General features: G+C 40.2%; 1 protein-coding gene across 14 annotated transcripts in view; it reads left to right on the plus strand.

Moving 5' to 3' along the window:
* The window catches only part of FHIT (fragile histidine triad diadenosine triphosphatase), a 1,470,752-nt gene that overhangs the window by 246,597 nt on the left and 1,206,233 nt on the right, over positions 1–17,922 (plus strand). The window lies entirely within an intron of this gene.

Raw genomic sequence — 17,922 nt, forward strand, 5'->3', positions numbered from 1 at the left:
CCCTTCACACAGTTACGTAATGGCATGTGACATTCTCCCCCCACCACCAACTTGGGCTTGTAAAGCTCTGTAGACAGGGACTTTAAAAATGGCTGAGATGTTGTTGCTTACCTGCCCAAACTGGAAGACCAATTATATGCCTGTCTTTTTTCAGTGTTTGTTTCTGTGGAGTCTTAGGTTGGGTTCTTGGTCTTCAGAAAGGGATTGGTGTGCAGGTGATTTATTAAGGGAAGGCTCTTGGGAGAAACCAGGAGGGGAGTGAGAGTATTAGGATAGGGCAGGGGAAGAAGCTACCAAGGATGTGGTTTCTGATAAAATTAGCCTGATCGCATGAGGAGCTCTGGAGCATGAATCGTACCACAGGGGCAGTCAGTCCTGCCTTGAGACAGAGCGCGCCCCTTTCCACTAGACAGTCATTAGCTGTGGGCCCTAGGTAGAGGGTGGCTATGGTGGTACGTCTCCCAGGCACCTCTGGGTGAAGGGGCTCTTTCACTCAAGGGCAGTCCTTTGGAGAAGATTGGCAGCAACACCTGCAAGAAGGATTGGGCTACCAAACTGGTAAAAAGGATCCTCAAACCCAAACAGGATCTGGGTGAAGCATCAGCGACCCCTGCTAAGTGTAGCGAACACATTCTGTAGTGGGATAGGGTGTTTGCATGCACACGGGAATACAGCTCCCTTCAAGTTACAAAATTCTGTGGCAGAGTCAGAGTGCATTGTAATTTTATTCTCTGATTCAGTCTTTAATAAGAGACCAAGAACTGATAGAAGGATGAAAATCACACAGTACTTTCTTTTTAGCTTTATGGGAAATGAAGTTGTAGTTATCAAGTAGACTTTCACCTCAGAAAAAGAATATGACACTTCTTAACCCCGCTGAACCTAATTAATCTCATATCCCTCCACAGATTTTTACTAATATGTTGTTAATGCCTATAAAGGTAATTAAAGATGACAGATGAAAAAACCATTATATTCTCATGCCAAAGAGGGAGTGGGGTATGCTAAGTGCCTGTGTGCTACAAAATACAGCCTCTTGTTACATCAAACGACAGGGCCTAACTTTCTGATGTAAACACATTATTGCAAATGTCAGTGCACAGACTGCAAAGATGATTACTAAAGAAATAGCCAAAGCAATAAAATATAGACAAACAACCTTTCATTGACTAAGTTATAATTCAAACTTGTTATCACTATGGACGAACCGTTTCATATAGAGACTTAATTATTCGATGATAGGCTTTTCTAATAAGACAGCAAGATGAAAGAAGTAACATTTGATGTTAAATATTAAGTACCTTAATGGAAATAATAAGACTTTTATATCTTAAACTGCAGAGGATATATTCCGAGGTTCATATCTCCCTTCCTCTCTTCTTTCCTATCAAAAATATCAATAGCTTACTATAACAAATAAAATTATGAAACTTTCCACTTGCAGGTTTCTGAATTTAGCCATGTGTATATTTTATAAGTAGATATTTTCTGGAGGGTGAAATAAAGACTTTATTCGCTCTGTATTTCATGTATTTTTTACTAAAGCTTCAACTTTGCTAAATTACTCCTGAAAGATTCAATCTAAAGAGGAAATGTGTGGTATATATTTTATTTAAAAATGCATGTGTTTCTTTGAATGCAATAAGTTGTAGAAAAAAATTAGGAATTTTTTTCTCCAATAAGTTGGTGTTTCTTTGGTGGCTTCTTTTGATTTTTCATACAATTTTTTTACATCAGAAAGGATATTTTGTACACAAAAAATTGGTAATGGCACATAGCACAAAGTGTCATGAGTTACCCCTAAAATATTTATAGCCTTGGGTTCATGAAAAATGTTTAATTTCATGAAGAATTTTGTTTAGCATTTATTGTGGTCATTGACAGTACTGTTTTCATGGTAGAATAATCTTTAAAACACTCTGGTTCAGTTGTTTGTTGAAATGACAAAAGAAAAACAATTTCCCTAAAAATGTTGCTTGAGGTTGACTTCTACTTCTAGGTCCTTTACTCAAAGAAAGACTTGCCAAGAACCCACACGTGTTTGAAGCAACCTTCCAACAGTATTAAAAGGCTAACTTGACTTTGTGTTCTAGGCCCTGTTCCAAGGCGCTCTAAACACAGTCTGTCATTCATACCTCACATCAGCTCTAGGCACCACATATATTATTACTGCATTTCACAGACTGGGAAACTGAAATTCAAAGGGTTCAAGCTGCTATACCACATAGCCTGCTCTGAAAAAAGCTTCTTCTTATGACTGAGGGACCAGTATTAACAAATAGTCACCATATTAACAATAGTCAAATGTAGTCTTCAACTACATACTGACACCCTATTGAAGGAATTCTTGGTGTCAGTTATAGAAACTCTTTAGCCCTTTGTTAAGATGAGGTGTTTATCATCATTACCAGCACCACCATCTGTCATCGCCATCATCACCATCATCATCATCATCATCACCATTCTTCTCCTCTTCTTCCTCATATCTATCAGTTATTGACTATTTCTTAATGGCACCCCTAAGATGGATGTTTTACCTTTAGCAAGCTTGTCCTCTGATTTCCCTCAATTTGATGAAAAATATTTCTCATGTGTGCAGGTAGCCCATCTACAACTCATCACATATAATAATGGAGAAATCATGGGCTTTAGGAGTTTGACAGATCTGAGTTCCTAATTTTGATTGTAAGCAAGGTGGGTAATGTATCTGAGCTTCAGTTTCTTCACCTATCCCATAGGCTAAATAATTCCTATCTTGTAGTGCCTGGGGAAAATTAGATGAGATGGCCTATCCCAAATGCTTAGCACTGTGCTGCAAATGTAGTAGTCACTCCAGAAATGTTGGTTTCTCTCCCCTTCCTATGTACCTTTCGTGTGGAGAGAAAATGACAGGAGGCATAGATAGATAATTGCTAAATTGAATTGTATAATGAAGAAAATCCTCATTATATATTTAATAACTTCCATTTCTCATTCATGTGCTGTGTTTGAGGTTGTGTCTGTATGCATAATATGCCTTATAACATTTAATTTTCAGAGCGACTCTCTGCCCCAGGCTGTTGGTAGCTCCTGATTTTCTCAACAGTGGGAATCAGGAACTCTATTCTCTTCCATCTGCTCATCTATATGGACTTCATCAGTGGATTTTTTGCCTTCTGGCCAGTTGGAAACCCAAACAAGAGATCAGAGGTAGGGAGGAGAGTGAGGTCAGGGTATTAGTTGCCTTGGATCCCTCCCAATGGCGCTTACTTGGTCTAGCTGTGTCCCTCTATCTAAATCTCTTCTTAATATTAACTCCCAACCAGACCTTTTCCTTCCAGGTTCTGGGCACTGCTCCTTTCCCTTCTCCTTTTACAACTAAGGACGATAATAACTCTAGAGTCTTGGCTATTCCTTATGGTTTCCCTGTATACTACCCAAAGTTTTGTAAATGGTCTCTTTTATTAAACCCTCCTCAATCTATTTTAATTAGAGTGGGCCATCTGTGTCCTGCTGGGACCCTGACTGATAGATAAGGGGAAGCTAGGGGACATTTTTTGAAACTGCAGGTACCTAACAGGTACATAACAAATAGATTTGTTTATTTGAGGTGACTTGGTGGATGCTGGTAGAGTAGATCAGGGAGCCAAAGACACTCAAGCCATTCTTGCTATTACCACTATTCTTTTCTATTTTTATCAGTCTCAACTGATGTTAAGGACTTCTCTTTCACCATGGACACACTCTGTGGTTGAGTTCTTTCATTTGCAGACTCTCCATGTGGGTACAATACTAGATTTTGCACTCCTTTAGGGTGGGAACTATTTTATTTATCTATGTGCCCTTGACACAAGTACATCACTATGCTTTAGTAGGTACTTAGCACAGCCATAATAATTTTTTTTTTTTTTTTTTTTGCGGTATGCGGGCCTCTCACTGTTGTGCCCTCTCCCGTTGCGGAGCACAGGCTCCGGACGCGCAGGCTCAGTGGCCGTGGCTCATGGGCCCAGCCGCTCCGCAGCATGTGGGATCTTCCTGGACCGGGGCACAAACCCATGTCCCCTGCATCGGCAGGCAGACTCTCAACCACTGCGCCACCAGGGAAGCCCAGCACAGTCATAATTTAATGATCCATATGCCTACCTCTAAGGATGAGCAGGAACTGAAGTACATTGGCAGAACACATTTTGCTTCTTGACGTTGGCTTCCATAAAACCTCAAACAATATATTGTTGATGTGTTATATATGTAAACATTATATAAATGGACGGGTCTGACTGTGGTTTTTTTTTTGGCATCTGCTAGAGGAGAAAAATTGGATAGATGCCTTGAAGGCATGGGCAGTTGTAACATCTCAGTAGCATATACTGATATGGTTACAATTTGAAATAATACAGAACATTTTTCTTTTCTCTCCTGAGTTTTTGCTTATTAAATTTGTTCCCAAATGTTCTCAATTACCGGATATTGATGTTTCTTACTTTGAAAGCCTGATTGCAGATACCCTGGTAATAGTTTTTTGCTTTTTAATTAATGATAAGCACTGAAGAAATCAGTATTAGAGCAGTTCTAGCTTTGGCTTTTAAGGGTCATAAATACAGTGTGGTAGTGAAATGCATATTATAATTGAATAACAGGATTTTTAAAATGAAGGTTTTCATTACTAATGATTTGATAGGCTTACATATCAGAAGGATTAAAGCAGTAGTGCTTGGTCAATTTACTGGCTGTGTTTTAAAATCTAGTTTGTAAAAAGAGTAAGAATTCAGCTAACTTTTAAACTAGAATAAATTTCTTAATCTTACAAAGGAATAACAGTGTGGTGTTCCCCTTCAGATATAAAAGATATATGTTTTTCTTTGCAAATTGCAAATGGCTATCAGTGTGCTGAAATGCAGACAACTGGTGTGAGTCCCTGAGAGAGACATTTTCTGTAGACTGACACGAATTTCTCTTAGGGGAATTTATATAGAGTAAATTATTTATATAAAAGCCTAAGGACCTTCTGCCATGCTTTAGGGTTTGTTTGTTTGTTTGTTTGTTTTGTACATATCACTATAAAATGCCACAAGCAATCACAATTGTTCTATTTTTTAAAATGAATTAATTTTTTGGCTGCATTGGGTCTTTGTTTCTATGCGTGGACTTCTCATTGTGGTGGCTTCTTTTGTTGCGGAGCACGGACTCTAGGCACTTGGGCTTTGATAGTTGTGGCTCGTGGGCTCTAGAGTGCAGGCTCAGTAGTTGTGGTGCACAGGCTTAGCTGCTCCGCGGCATTTGAGATCTTCCCGGACCAGGGCTCAAATCCGTGTCCCCTGGATTCTTAACCACTGTGCCACCAGGGAAGCCCAAAATTGGTCTATTTTTGTTGTTGTTGTTGTCGTTGTTGTTTTTGCAATACGCGGGCCTCTCACTGTTGCGGCCTCTCCCTTTGCGGAGCACAGGCTCCGGACGCGCAGGCTCAGCGACCATGGCTCATGGGCCCAGCCGCTCCGCGGCATGTGGGATCTTCCCGGACCAGGGCACGAACCCGTGTCTCCTGCATCGGCAGGTGGACTCTCAACCACTGCGCCAAAATTGGTCTATTTTTGATTAGGAAAGGCTGCAGCCAAACCTTTTTCAACAGCAACCCTTATGCATCAGACATGGAGAAAATGATGACAACAGAAGTGGAATAGAGCCATAACAGAGTTGAAGGACAACCTGAGAACTGGCATAGAGTTTTGTTAAGCCATGGAGGGGGTTCCCACCCTGCTAGTTCCCTTCTTTAAACTATAAGAAGGGGCCTAGAGGAGGGAATTGAACCTGGGGATTGGAGAGGTTATTGGAAGTATGGGCATCTGAGATGTGCTTATGATCTTTCAACAATCGGTGCAGATGCTGGGTAAACTGCAGAGGAGACGGTACCTAGATTTGGAATTTTTACTATGAGTAATCAGTAGGTCTGATTTTTAAAAAATTAAATTTGGAAATAATTATAGATTCATAGGAAGTAGTAAAGAAATAAACAAGGAGACCCTGTGGACCCTTTACCCAGCTTCCCCCAATGATAATATCTTGCTTAACTATAGTACAATACAAAAACCAGGAAATTGACACTGGTATAATCTGTAGAGCTTATTCAGATTTTACCAGTTATACAGGCATTTTGTGTGTGTGTATGTATATTACGTGTGTAAGTGTAGCTGTATGCAATTTTATCACGTGTAGTTTCATGCAATCACCAACACAATCAAGATACTTACCTGTACCATCATCACAAGACTCTTTCCTTCTACTCCTTTGTAGCCACACCCATCCCCTCACGTCATCCCCAACCACTAGCAACTGCTAATCTGTTCTTGATCTCAGTAATTTCCATATTTCATGAATGTTATATAAAACTAACCGTGCAGTATGTATCGTTTTGAGATTGGCTTTTTAAAAATTGCTAAACATTGTTCCATGTTATGGATGTACTGCAGTTTGTTTAAACATTCACCTATTGAAGTATGTTTGGATACTTTCTACTTTTTGGCTATTACACATAAGCTTCTGTAAACATTCATGTACAAACTTCTGCATGAGAATAAGTTTTCATTGCTCTGGGATAAACGCCTAAGAGTACAATTGCTGGGTCATATGATAAGTCCATTTTTAATTTTAAAAGGAACCACCAAACTTTTTTTCCGGAATCACTGTACCATCTTACATTCCCACCAGCTACGTATGAGTCATTCAGTTTCTCTGCATCCTCAGCAGCATTTGATGTTATCACTGTTTTAATTTTTGCCATTCTGAAAGGTATATAGTGGTATCTTATCATGGTTTTAAATTGCATTTCTCTAATGGCTAATGATGTTGTACGTCTTCTCATGTGCTTGCCACCTGCCTATGCTCTTTGGTGAAATATCTCTTCTTGTCTTTTCCCCATTTTCTAATTGGATTTTTGTTGTTGCTGTTTTGGTTTTTTTGCTATTGAGTTTTGAGAATTCTTTATATATTCTAGATAACTAGTCTTTTGTCAGATTTGTAATGAGGTCAGCCTAGGACTTCACTGCTGCTGCCTCCAGATCAGACTGCCCATTGGTGCCTCAGAGACTGGGGCTCCTCACTGGGTCTCTTTTAGGCTTCCCCTTTTCTGGTCCTTTGGCTAGAGGGAGCAGGATCTTCCTGCTCTGGTGCCCAGTCCAGGGTATATGGGAAATAAACAGAAGACCAGGGGACTCACCACATTGTTGTCCTCCAAGTTCTGAGGTCCCTAGCCAGGGAACTTTTTTCCAGGTTTCAGAGTTCTTTTTATCATTTTCTGATGAATAATATCCAGGGTATTTAGTTGTATTTAGAGGGAAAACTGAGTAGAGCAGAGAAAAATGAATTCACACCATCTTTTTCTAGAACCACCTTGTAGATATGATACATACGAAGTCATTTTGTATCAAACAGCAACAGGAATGATTTTCCTGCAGGTGTTATCTGACAATATGAGAGCATTGTAAGCTTTTACTTTTTACCATTGTGTCTTAAGTGGCCTTTGCATTATGGTGACCTCTTAAGATTAAAGGCTTAAAGGTGACTGTCTTTAATGCCAGTGCTTGAAAATATTTTCACTAGTTGGGACAAAAGTGTTGTATGGACTCTGATGGATTACCCAGATCCTCCTTCAGGAGCTAAGGACTCATTACCCCGCCTGCTGGGGATGCTGCCCACAGACAACCCTCTTTCAAAGGCACATCTCTTTCATGAGGTGGTCCATCTCCAGTAACTCAGCACTGGAGGGTATAAAGGACCCTGCCCTCTCACCCCAAAACAAGAAAACCCATGTTCATTATTCCCCAAAAGTTACCATTGGAACTTCTGCCAATTCTGCTTCCTTTCTCTCCCTCCCTTTTTTTCTATAGATGTTGAGCACTCCTTTAAAAACCTTCAAGATAAATGTGTGATGAGTCTGTTGCTTGGGGAATCCAACCTGCCTTAAAAGTCTTCTTTTCTGTGGGTTTTCTGCCATCTTTTCCTAAATGAAATTGTCCATGGAAAGAAATCTAGTTCTCCTAGAACTAGGATGTTTTTATTTATTCTTATAATGAAGTGATGACCACACTAGATGGAAATGCTATTTGTTTTCAAAAGCTTCACTTGGAAGAATAAAAAGCTGGGATGCTAAACATTTCTCCCCCATTTTTGAAATTTGGAAACTGTGGCTTACAATTCTTATAGATTTCTTGGGACTCTCTCTTTTCACGAAGCGCGATCACCAAACACAGCCAGTTTTGTAGATGACTGTTTCAGAAAGTTTATCTGAGTCTGCAGTCACAACTTCTGCAGTTGCTGTTAACATTTAGTTCCAGCATGCTAAGTGTATGGTCCCTGGCACTGTGTTCTCCACGTGGCATTCTAGTCTGAGTTTCTCTGCTTAATTCAGAAGTTTAGAACAAAAACGTCTTAGTGGCAGTGCCATTACCTTTAAGCTTTTTTCTTAGCCACCAGCTGATTGCAGTGTGTAAACAGTAGGTTGCACATTACTCACTCATGTTTACCTCCCACCAAGAACTGGTTACTCGTTCACATATCTCCTGATTTATTTCCCACGGTGCTTCTAAATTAACTACGTGGAGATCTCCTACGTACTTTTTTTTTTTTTTTTTTTTTTTGCGATATGCGGGCCTCTCACTGTTGTGGCCTCTCCCGTTGCGGAGCACAGGCTCCGGACGCGCAGGCTCAGCGGCCGTGGTTCACGGGCCCAGCCGCTCCGCGGCATGTGGGATCTTCCTGAACCGGGGCACGAACCCGTGTCCCCTGCATCGGCAGGCGGACTCTCAACCACTGCGCCACCAGAGAAGCCCCTCCTACGTACTTTAAAGTCACTCCTGTGCTTGTTCATTTATAATTTTCTCTACCTAAATTACGGTGAACCAAGGAAGAAACTTAAATAAGTCCATTGCATTTTTTTTTAAAGTTATAATGAAGATAATATATATTTGATTTTATTCAGTAAATGTGTACCTAAAGACACCATTAAATTGAATTTTTGTAAGCCTAATAAAAATGTAACTGCATTAGCAAAGCCTACTGTTCCTATGGTGAGTCTTTTCTGAAAGGTAAGTGATAAATCTTTACTTCATGTTTAAATCAGACTTTTTACTATATCAAGGTCTTCTTGAAAAGGTGAAAGTAAGCCAGGTCCATTCCCGTATTTCTTTCTGGACTTCAGTATGGTTCAAATGGGCTAAAATAGAAGGTAAGGAGGGGGTTAATAAAAGTAGATTTTAATAAAATTAAGGGCATTTGTTTCTCATAGAGGTTACTGAATACTTACCGAATACTTACTGATAACACTCTCCAAGAAAATCATATAATGTTGAGAAACATTTAATGAGAGAGTACATCCTCAAAATCGTTAACCCTTCCAGTTTATTAAAAGTCCATATGAGTGTCTATTACAAATATTTATTCAAGATATTTCCCTGATATTACAACATATAATACCCTCTAAAAAGTGTTCCTCTTTGAAAACTGTCTGTACTCCTTCTCTGGAGTTTGTCCTTGGAAAAAGATGGCTCAGCTTATTGGTTAGTCTTCCATTCTGTGGTATCAGTTGTTCATGGTCTCTTCACGGGTATTAAAATTATGGTAACAATCTTGAAAGTGGACTTGATAAAAATGTAAACATTTTATGATGGAGCATGTCCCTTGATCCTTTTCAGCCTGGGTTTTCTTCATCTACAAAATGGGTAAAGTAATATTTGTTACATAGAGGTCATGTGAGATTCGATTCAGTTGAGAGTACTTTGTGGTCTTTACGGTAATAATCAGACACAGGCTGTTATTTCTGATTTTCTAGATTTTTTTTTTTCTGAAAATATAATTATGACAAGGCTAACTCTTTTGTCAGTGCTTCCCAGATTTTGAAACACTTCTATAGATTTCTCTTTGGAGATTCATGATTGCCATGCCCAGAAAGCAAAGTTGGTTTGTTTTGTCTTATTATCTTTAATTTTTGTCTTTTTTTTTTTTTTTTTCGGAAGAGAAAACTGAAAGCTGAGGGTCAGTGGGTTAAGTCATTCATCCTAGGTCACATATTTAATAAACAGCAGAACCAGGGCTATAGCCAGGCTCTGTGACTGCTAGTCATTTCTAGGAGGGGCAACACTCAATACTGTAATATGAGGCCCAAGTGGATGATAGAACTGAGTGATGTGTGAACCTAATGGGAGTGATGGGAACATTGGTGAACTGGAGAAAGCACGTGCAATGATCTGAGAAGTACAGCGCTGCCACCTGGCTCCAGTTAGCTGTTGCCAGGGGGGATTTCTGGTCTAGTATGCTAAGATCTGATTTTTTTTTTTTTTTTAAGAGAGAGAAGCCAGAAATTCAGATTTTTATGTAAAAATATCACCACCTCCTAAAAGAAGCAGAGAGACAGACACACAAGCACCAGGTGGTAGTAGCATTTTATTTTTCCTTGTTGCAGTCTGTGGCTGCGAGGTGCTTCACTTCCCTGGCTTTGGATCCATTAGATGCTGAGTGAAGAAGATTGTAAGGTGCCTGAGGGCAGGGATTATTGTTGTGTCCCGGAATCTAGCAAGGTGCCTGCTATTACACAACGTGCTAGTACAGGCTCTTGAATGGATGAATAAAGCAACGGTCCCCAACCTTTTTGGCACCAGGGACCTGTTTTCTGGAAGACAATTTTTCCACGGACGTGAGGTGGGGAGGGATGGTTCAGGAGGTAATGTGAGCAATGGGGAGCGGCAGATGAAGCTTCCCTCGCTAGCCCGCCACTCACCTCCTGCTATGTGGCCTGGTTCCTAAGAGGCTGCAGACATGTAACGGTCCTTGGCCCGGGGGTTGGGGACCCTGGAATAAAGAACCACAACAACAGCCAAAGGGTTCCTACAACATGCGTCTTGAGACCTGAGTCAGCCCACAGGTCAGCACTGTGTCATCTTTTCTACTCCAAAAATATTCAGGCAGGTGATAATTTCTAGATTGTTTCTCAAATGGAAATTATAGAAAGTTAAAATTAGGATGAAATTTTTTTATCTGTTTCTTGAATTACTGAAAAATATTAATTGCACGAAGTACAGGTATACGCCAAACGTTTTAATAACTTAATTTTCAATGATTTCAGTATCTGAATACTCATATCTTTTAGGCATGGTGGTGTTTGAAAATTATAACTTTCTTCAAGGGAATCTCAATTCAAATGTGCCCATACTTAAGTATAGATACGAATTCATTTTTCTTAAAACATTTCCAGGGACCTCTATTTATTATAAAGGTAGAAAAAAATTCCATATGTCACTTTGGTTGATGTTGATTATATATATATATATATGTAGGTGTGTTGTCATGGATTCAAACACATAATTCTAAAAAGTTTAGAAATACTTGACCTACTATATTATGGACATCAAGATTTTTCATGGGCAAACCCTTGGCTCTCTAATTTTTCTTTAAACGGTAAAATATAAGCAATGATATTTAGGTTGGGTCCTCATAGCAATAACCAAAACCCACAATTAAGACCAAAATCAGAAACGTGAATGATAGGAACTGTGATTGTTTGTCCTATCTGTGATTGGTTTCAAAAGGTAGAGATATAGTTTAATGTAATATTTTATTCCACCCTCAGAACATGTCATTGTTCCCATTTTAATTAAGAAGATTAATAGTTAGAGAAGCACATACCCAGAAACCTGCTTGTACCACGCCATGCACCCAGCCTTTGGGTAACCTGTTGAAAGCAAAACCAAACAATCGACCTCCAACCATCCCATCACACTCGGACTTGAAGTTCAGCTTCACAGTTAAATAACTTGCCAACTTCAAATTAGCAATAAACAGCAACTCAGGATCTGTAGGGTTTATAAGCAAGTCAGAAGTGGTGCTTAGAATGATTACATTCCTAAGCTCACATTTATCACAGCTCAGAACTAATTTTTATGCCTTAAATAAAACTGAAAGAATCTACACAAAGCACTTCATTTTCTGGGAAGGTTAAATTAAAATTAAAGTGTTCACTGGGAAGTCATCTTCTTTCAAATGCATTTCCTAAGAATCACTTACTTGAGGAGAGAGTAGCTACTGTAATTTTAATTTTTCGGGTATAAGTCCTTTTACTTTCTAACAATAGATACAGAGAGGCCACTAATATTTTTTTTCAGCATGATATTTTAAAAATTATTCTGCAAGGCAGTTCTTCCAGGTTTACAGATTGTACACATTTATACAGTGTGGTAATTTATTTACTCAAATGGGTAGCAGAGAGAGTCTGAAACTGAAACAGACAATATTCCAGAGAGATCTAAAGTAGGCAGTGAATAATAGCCAGAGTAGCGCCTTGGATTATGTCACGTGTCTCCTGCAGAGTCCAAGTGATTTTGCAGCTCTCTTTGAAACATTCTACATAACATCCAGGTCAGGGTCTGGAAGAGAGAGAGAGAGAGACCCCTGGGACAGCTGTAGCCGCGGCAACTGGGTTCTTGCTGCATGAGGAGCTAAGAGGAAAGAGAGGTACATCTCCCTCTCCAGCTTTGGCAGCTCAAATGTATTGGGGCTAGGGGGAATTCCATTTGAGATCTCCACTAACTTTCATGTGGTAGGAGTCTAACAAGTTATCTCTTTGACCTTCTAGGCAGCAGATGTATTAAACTATTTTCATAAAAAAAAAAGTCAGGCAGTGGGGTATGGTTCCTGTGGTGGCCAAGGCACAACTCAAACTTTCTAAGCCCCAATTCATACCTCCTCCTGCAACTAATGCTGTGAGCCTTGGGATGTGCAAGGAAAGAGAGTTTTGGAATGAATTATTTATTCTTTTTTTATGGATACAGCTGCTCAGTGTTTGGGAAACCAAGGAGTTGGGATAATTTTACTATTTCTCTCCTGCTCTCAGTGCAATTCTAGGGTTTTAATGGAGGAAGTTAGGATATGATTTCACAGGTAAGTGTTTTATCTCTTGGGGTAGTTCATAGTCCCTTGCCAGCACGAGGTGAGATCGTTAAGTCCAAATCAGTTCACTTCTCGAGGAATTTACCTTTTGCCTACCATCAGAGAGAGTGGGTGAACATATAGAAAGAAGGATGTGTAACATTGTTGGGAATGTGAAAACTTCACTGAAGAAGAAACTAAAGAACATCGCAGTAAAGTGTGCAATAGAGTCAGTAAAGTAGTTTCTGGCAGTGCCAGAATGGACAGCCTGAGTGTGGAATGAAAGTAACTTTGGTTGAAGCTCTAGTAACTATGATTTGTAATACCCGGAGATGCAGACTAAAGGCAATCAATTATGTATATGACCTGTTATTACTTTGTGAAAAGTGGCTCTGGATTGTTTTATTATTTGATAGTGTTTTTCCAGGAAAAATAAGCTTTCTTTTGCTCCCATTTTTCACTGAGATAGATGCAGAAAAACTCAGAACTGTTCTAGTGAGCATATATTTCTAGCTAGTCTACAGATCTGAATTTCAGGTTGTGATGATATGGTCATAAAAATTTGCCCTGGGCACGTTTTTGGCTGATCTTAGCTGAAAAGCATTTTTTAACGCCACATGATGAGATTTAATGACTCTTGTATTGCAGGTTAGGGTGTTCTGTCAGGAAAATGAAATAATTCCATTTGGATTCCTTTTCTATGCTGGAAGCCCTCTGAGTTTCCCTTATTAAAATGCCAGAAAGTGCTGTTTAAACATATGGTCTGCACTTCAATTGTTCCATAGTCTCCTGTTATTATTTTTATTCTTTACAGAGCACCCAGGTACCTGAGGTATATTTCTCATATAGAAAAGAAGGGACCCCGCCCCCTTGAGCTTTCATGTCATGTAGACTAATTCAGCACAAATGAAAAGATAAGGCATGAAGGAAGGCATTGGCAATCACTGGAGTGGTTTTGAGAAGCTGGTCATGGCCATAGTTTGACATGCTTCCTGGTTGTCCTGCGACTAAGCTGAACTTTTCTTCATCTGTTCCCTGTGGTGAGTCGCCTTCCCTGTGGCTGACAGTATGGGTAGAGCTGTTTAACGCAGAAACGGGGAAGCAGCTTTGGGAATTAATAGGCTCCCAAATGGTCCTGAGGTTAGAGTTCTCTCAAATAGAGCAGTCAGGGACTTCCCTGGTGGTGCAATGGTTAAGAATCCGCCTGCCAATGCAGGGGACATGGGTTCGAGCCCTGGTCTGGGAAGACCCACATGCCACGGAGCAACTAAGCCCGTGAGCCACAACTACTGAAGCCTGTGTGCCTAGAGCCCATGCTCCACAACAAGAGAAGCCACCGCAATGAGAAGCCCCACGCACCGCAACGAAGAGTAGTCCCCCTAGCCACAACTAGAGAAAACCCACGTGCAGCAACGGAGACCCAACGCAGCCAAAAATAAATAAATAAATAAATAAATTTATTTTAAAAAATAGAGCAGTCAGCATTTGTTTATTTAGCTAACTCTGATCCCCTGAAGTTATATGTATATATTTAAATTATTGAGGTAAAACGCACACACCGTAGAAGTTTATAAAGTATGCTGATCTTAAGTTTACAGTTTGATGTTATTTTTAAATACATATATATCTCTGTGTAACCACCGTCTAGATCAAGGTAGAGAACCTTTTAAAGCTTCCCAGCAGGCTCTTTTGTTCTCCTTCCAAATGTTTTCCAAATACACTCCCTCAAGAGGTAACTATACTATTTTGATATCAACAACAATTAGTTTCACCTGTTCTTGAACTTCATATAAATGGAATCACACAGCATGTAGCCTCTCCTTTCTAGCTTCTTTCAATGAACATATTTGTAAGATTCATCCGTGTTATTGGGAGTGCCAGTTCATTCTTTTTGTTTCCATGGAGTATTTCATTGCATTAATAGACCACGTTTTATTGATCCATGTTCCTGTTTGTGAGCATTTGGATTGTTTCCAGTTTTTAAAAAATTCTATTTTGGTTCAGATTCTACCATGCTCAGTACTCATGCAGGGACCCTGGAGCACAGAGATGCTCTATGCTGATGGAAACCTCCATCCTATCTCCAATAGGTTTGTATTCTACTCTAAAGGATCTGGGTAATTGCTTAGTCCTTCACCTCATCCTTCCCTCTCTTCTTCCTAATAGTAATACTACTACTACTAACAGCTGTTATCCCCTGAGCACATACCATGTGCCAGGCACTAGTGCTACTCTGTGTTATGAGTAATGTCTCATTTAATTCTCACCAAGACCCTGGGAGGAATTATTATCACAGGTTTTACATGGAGAAATGAAGCCTTTAGTAAGTTAAATGGATTCCCTAAGACTACTACAAGGGCACATTAATGGCAGAGCAAGGATTCAAACCTAGGTTTCCCTGACCCACACTGTGTTCTTAATCACTGTACATACTGACAAAGACAGGATCCTTAGGATCTATAAGGAACTGACACCTTTGAGTGGAACACAATTTTGTCCATTTTCTTCCTCCATGACGAAAAAAAGCACATGCAGATTTTAAAATGTTGGAATCCATCATGCCCCAGCTTTAGGACTTCAGTGGCTCTGCTCATTGTTGGTGCAGAGCCCAAAGTCTGCACCATGGCCCCCAGGGCACCCCACAACCCTGGTCTACTTCCACCTCCCACCTGGACCTTATCTCCCCTCCCCCAGCCCTCCCTCAGTGCCCTCTGGCCACACTGAACTTCATCTGCTCTGAAACAGCCAGGCTCGTTCCTGTCATTGGCTCTCCTGTTTTGCCATTCTCTCTGCCCAGAACACTCTTCTGGCTCCTTCTTGTCAGTCAGCTCTCAGCTCAAATGCCTCCTTCCTAGAGAGTCTTTTCCTGACCAACCATGACGAAGGACCTGTCTCTCTGTCACATTGCCTTACTTGATTTCCTTCCTAACACTTACTACACCCAGACTTATTTTAATGGATTATGTACATGTCTGTTTTATCTAACCTCGGACCTCAGGTCCTAGAAAAGTGTCTGACACTGTTTTCCACAAATACTGACTGAACAAGTGAAGGAATGAGTAAGTGGGCATTTCCAAGATTCCTGGGGCTCTATGAGATATTTCCTTGTGTATTTTATAAAGGAAGAAAATCTTAATTGAAAAATGTGACTTTATAGGCTGAGGGGTCCAATCTGCCTGAGATAAAATGGTGAGGGGAGGGGAGCTATGCACATTATTAATTTTATGTGTGCAAACATGCTCACAATAGCAGAAATTGACTTCTGGAAATAAAGCAATTTTCCAAACGTCAAAACTAACCAGGCGGTCCTGGAAAGTGGTTCTTTTCTTGTTGTCATTGTTTATTGTTTTGTTTTCTTTTTTTTTATTGCTCTTTGTGAAATACTAGAATGGGGAAACCATCTCATATGTCCAACCTGGAGCATAGCATAGCATGTGAAACAAATCATACAAATTAACACATACTTTTATACTGGAGTTTAAAAATAAGAAATGTTACAAAAATAGCAAAAGTAGATGCTCTCTCATCACCACCACCTCATTCTAATATGACATACCTTGGAATCCTTAATGATCCTTTGTTCTGCTTAATGCATGGGGTCAATGTGAAGACCTTTAGTAACAAGCTTCTCCTTATCTTCTGCTGCTGCTTTGCCATTTGGAAGGCTGCAGGCCAGTTCCTGTAAATTACAGTCGCCATTCTCCTAGCTATTGCTGAATTGGTAGGACGTTTTTAATTTAAACGTCTTCAGTTTGTGGATATAGATTAAAATTCCTAGGCCCCAAGCAAACTTTGTCGAAGGGACTTGCAGCCCATTGCTCCTAAAATATTGTATGCCGGGCCCTACGGCATGCACAAGAGTTGTGTGTGTGTGTGTGATGGACAGCTCTGGGATTTTCATGCCCTGTGGAGGAAAGAAAAGCCATTTTAGGAGAATTGCATCCACGTGGTTGGGCTAGAAGGGGTTAAAGATTGGGTGTCTCTGCTAGCCTAGGCAGAATGTCTTATTACCTCACATCAAATTGCATCCCTTACCTCTGATTCAAGTCTGCGCTTTCATCTCTTCCTCCCGCCTTAGGCTTTTATTGAAGCTTCCACCTCTAGGCAGTGCACAAATGCAAACTTCTGTTTACTGTCTCTGAGTGATGATATTAATTCCAATGCCCAGCGATAATGCATTGCTTATTAAACACTGTAGCAATAAGCATTAGATAGTAATTCAAAGGGAAACTAAAAAGGGTGGAAAAACACCCTTTTCTCCCTCAGCAAAAATGGCCAGAATTAAACAAAAGCAGAACTTCCCTGCATAACAGTGGTGAGGGGTTAAGAGTCTCCATTGCTGACATGCTGTGTGATCTATGAAGAATTATTTAACTTCTCTAAGCTTCAGGTGACACATCTATAAACTGAGAATAATAACTGTACCTACCTTCTAGAGTTGTCACAAAGGTTAAATGAGAAATATATGTAGAACCCTCAGCATATGAGACACTCGTCTCATATGTAGTAAGAGCTTGATTAAAGGTCATCAGAATAAGACCTCTTAGTAAGAACTGTGTTGTCATCTACATGTGGCATGCTGTCTGTGCACTATGCAACAAACCCAGTAGAGACACCTTAAAATACAGATGCTGCCTTCCAACACTGCTGGGCGGGTGTTTGGGGGGACGGTATATAAACCAAGGACTTCAGTAGAAAAACCTACGTCATGTCTCTACCTTATCACCAGATTATCTTAAATCCCTTTTAAAAAGTCATGTGAGGGCTTCCCTGGTGGCGCAGTGTTTGAGAATCCACCTGCCAATGCAGGGGACACTGGTTCGCGCCCCGGTCCGGGAAGATCCCACATGCTGTGGAGCGGCTGGGCCCGTGAGCCATGGCCACTGAGCCTGTGCGTCTGGAGCCTGTGCTCTGCAATGGGAGAGGCCACAACAGTGAGAGGCCCACGTACCACAAAAAAAAAAAAAAAAAGTCATGTGCATTTGAAAAAAAGTTTCATCAGGTATCTTTTAGAATCAGGATTATATACTAAGC

The sequence above is a fragment of the Kogia breviceps genome, chromosome 10 (genome assembly GCF_026419965.1).
Source record: "Kogia breviceps isolate mKogBre1 chromosome 10, mKogBre1 haplotype 1, whole genome shotgun sequence".
NCBI classification, from domain to species: domain Eukaryota; kingdom Metazoa; phylum Chordata; class Mammalia; order Artiodactyla; family Physeteridae; genus Kogia; species Kogia breviceps.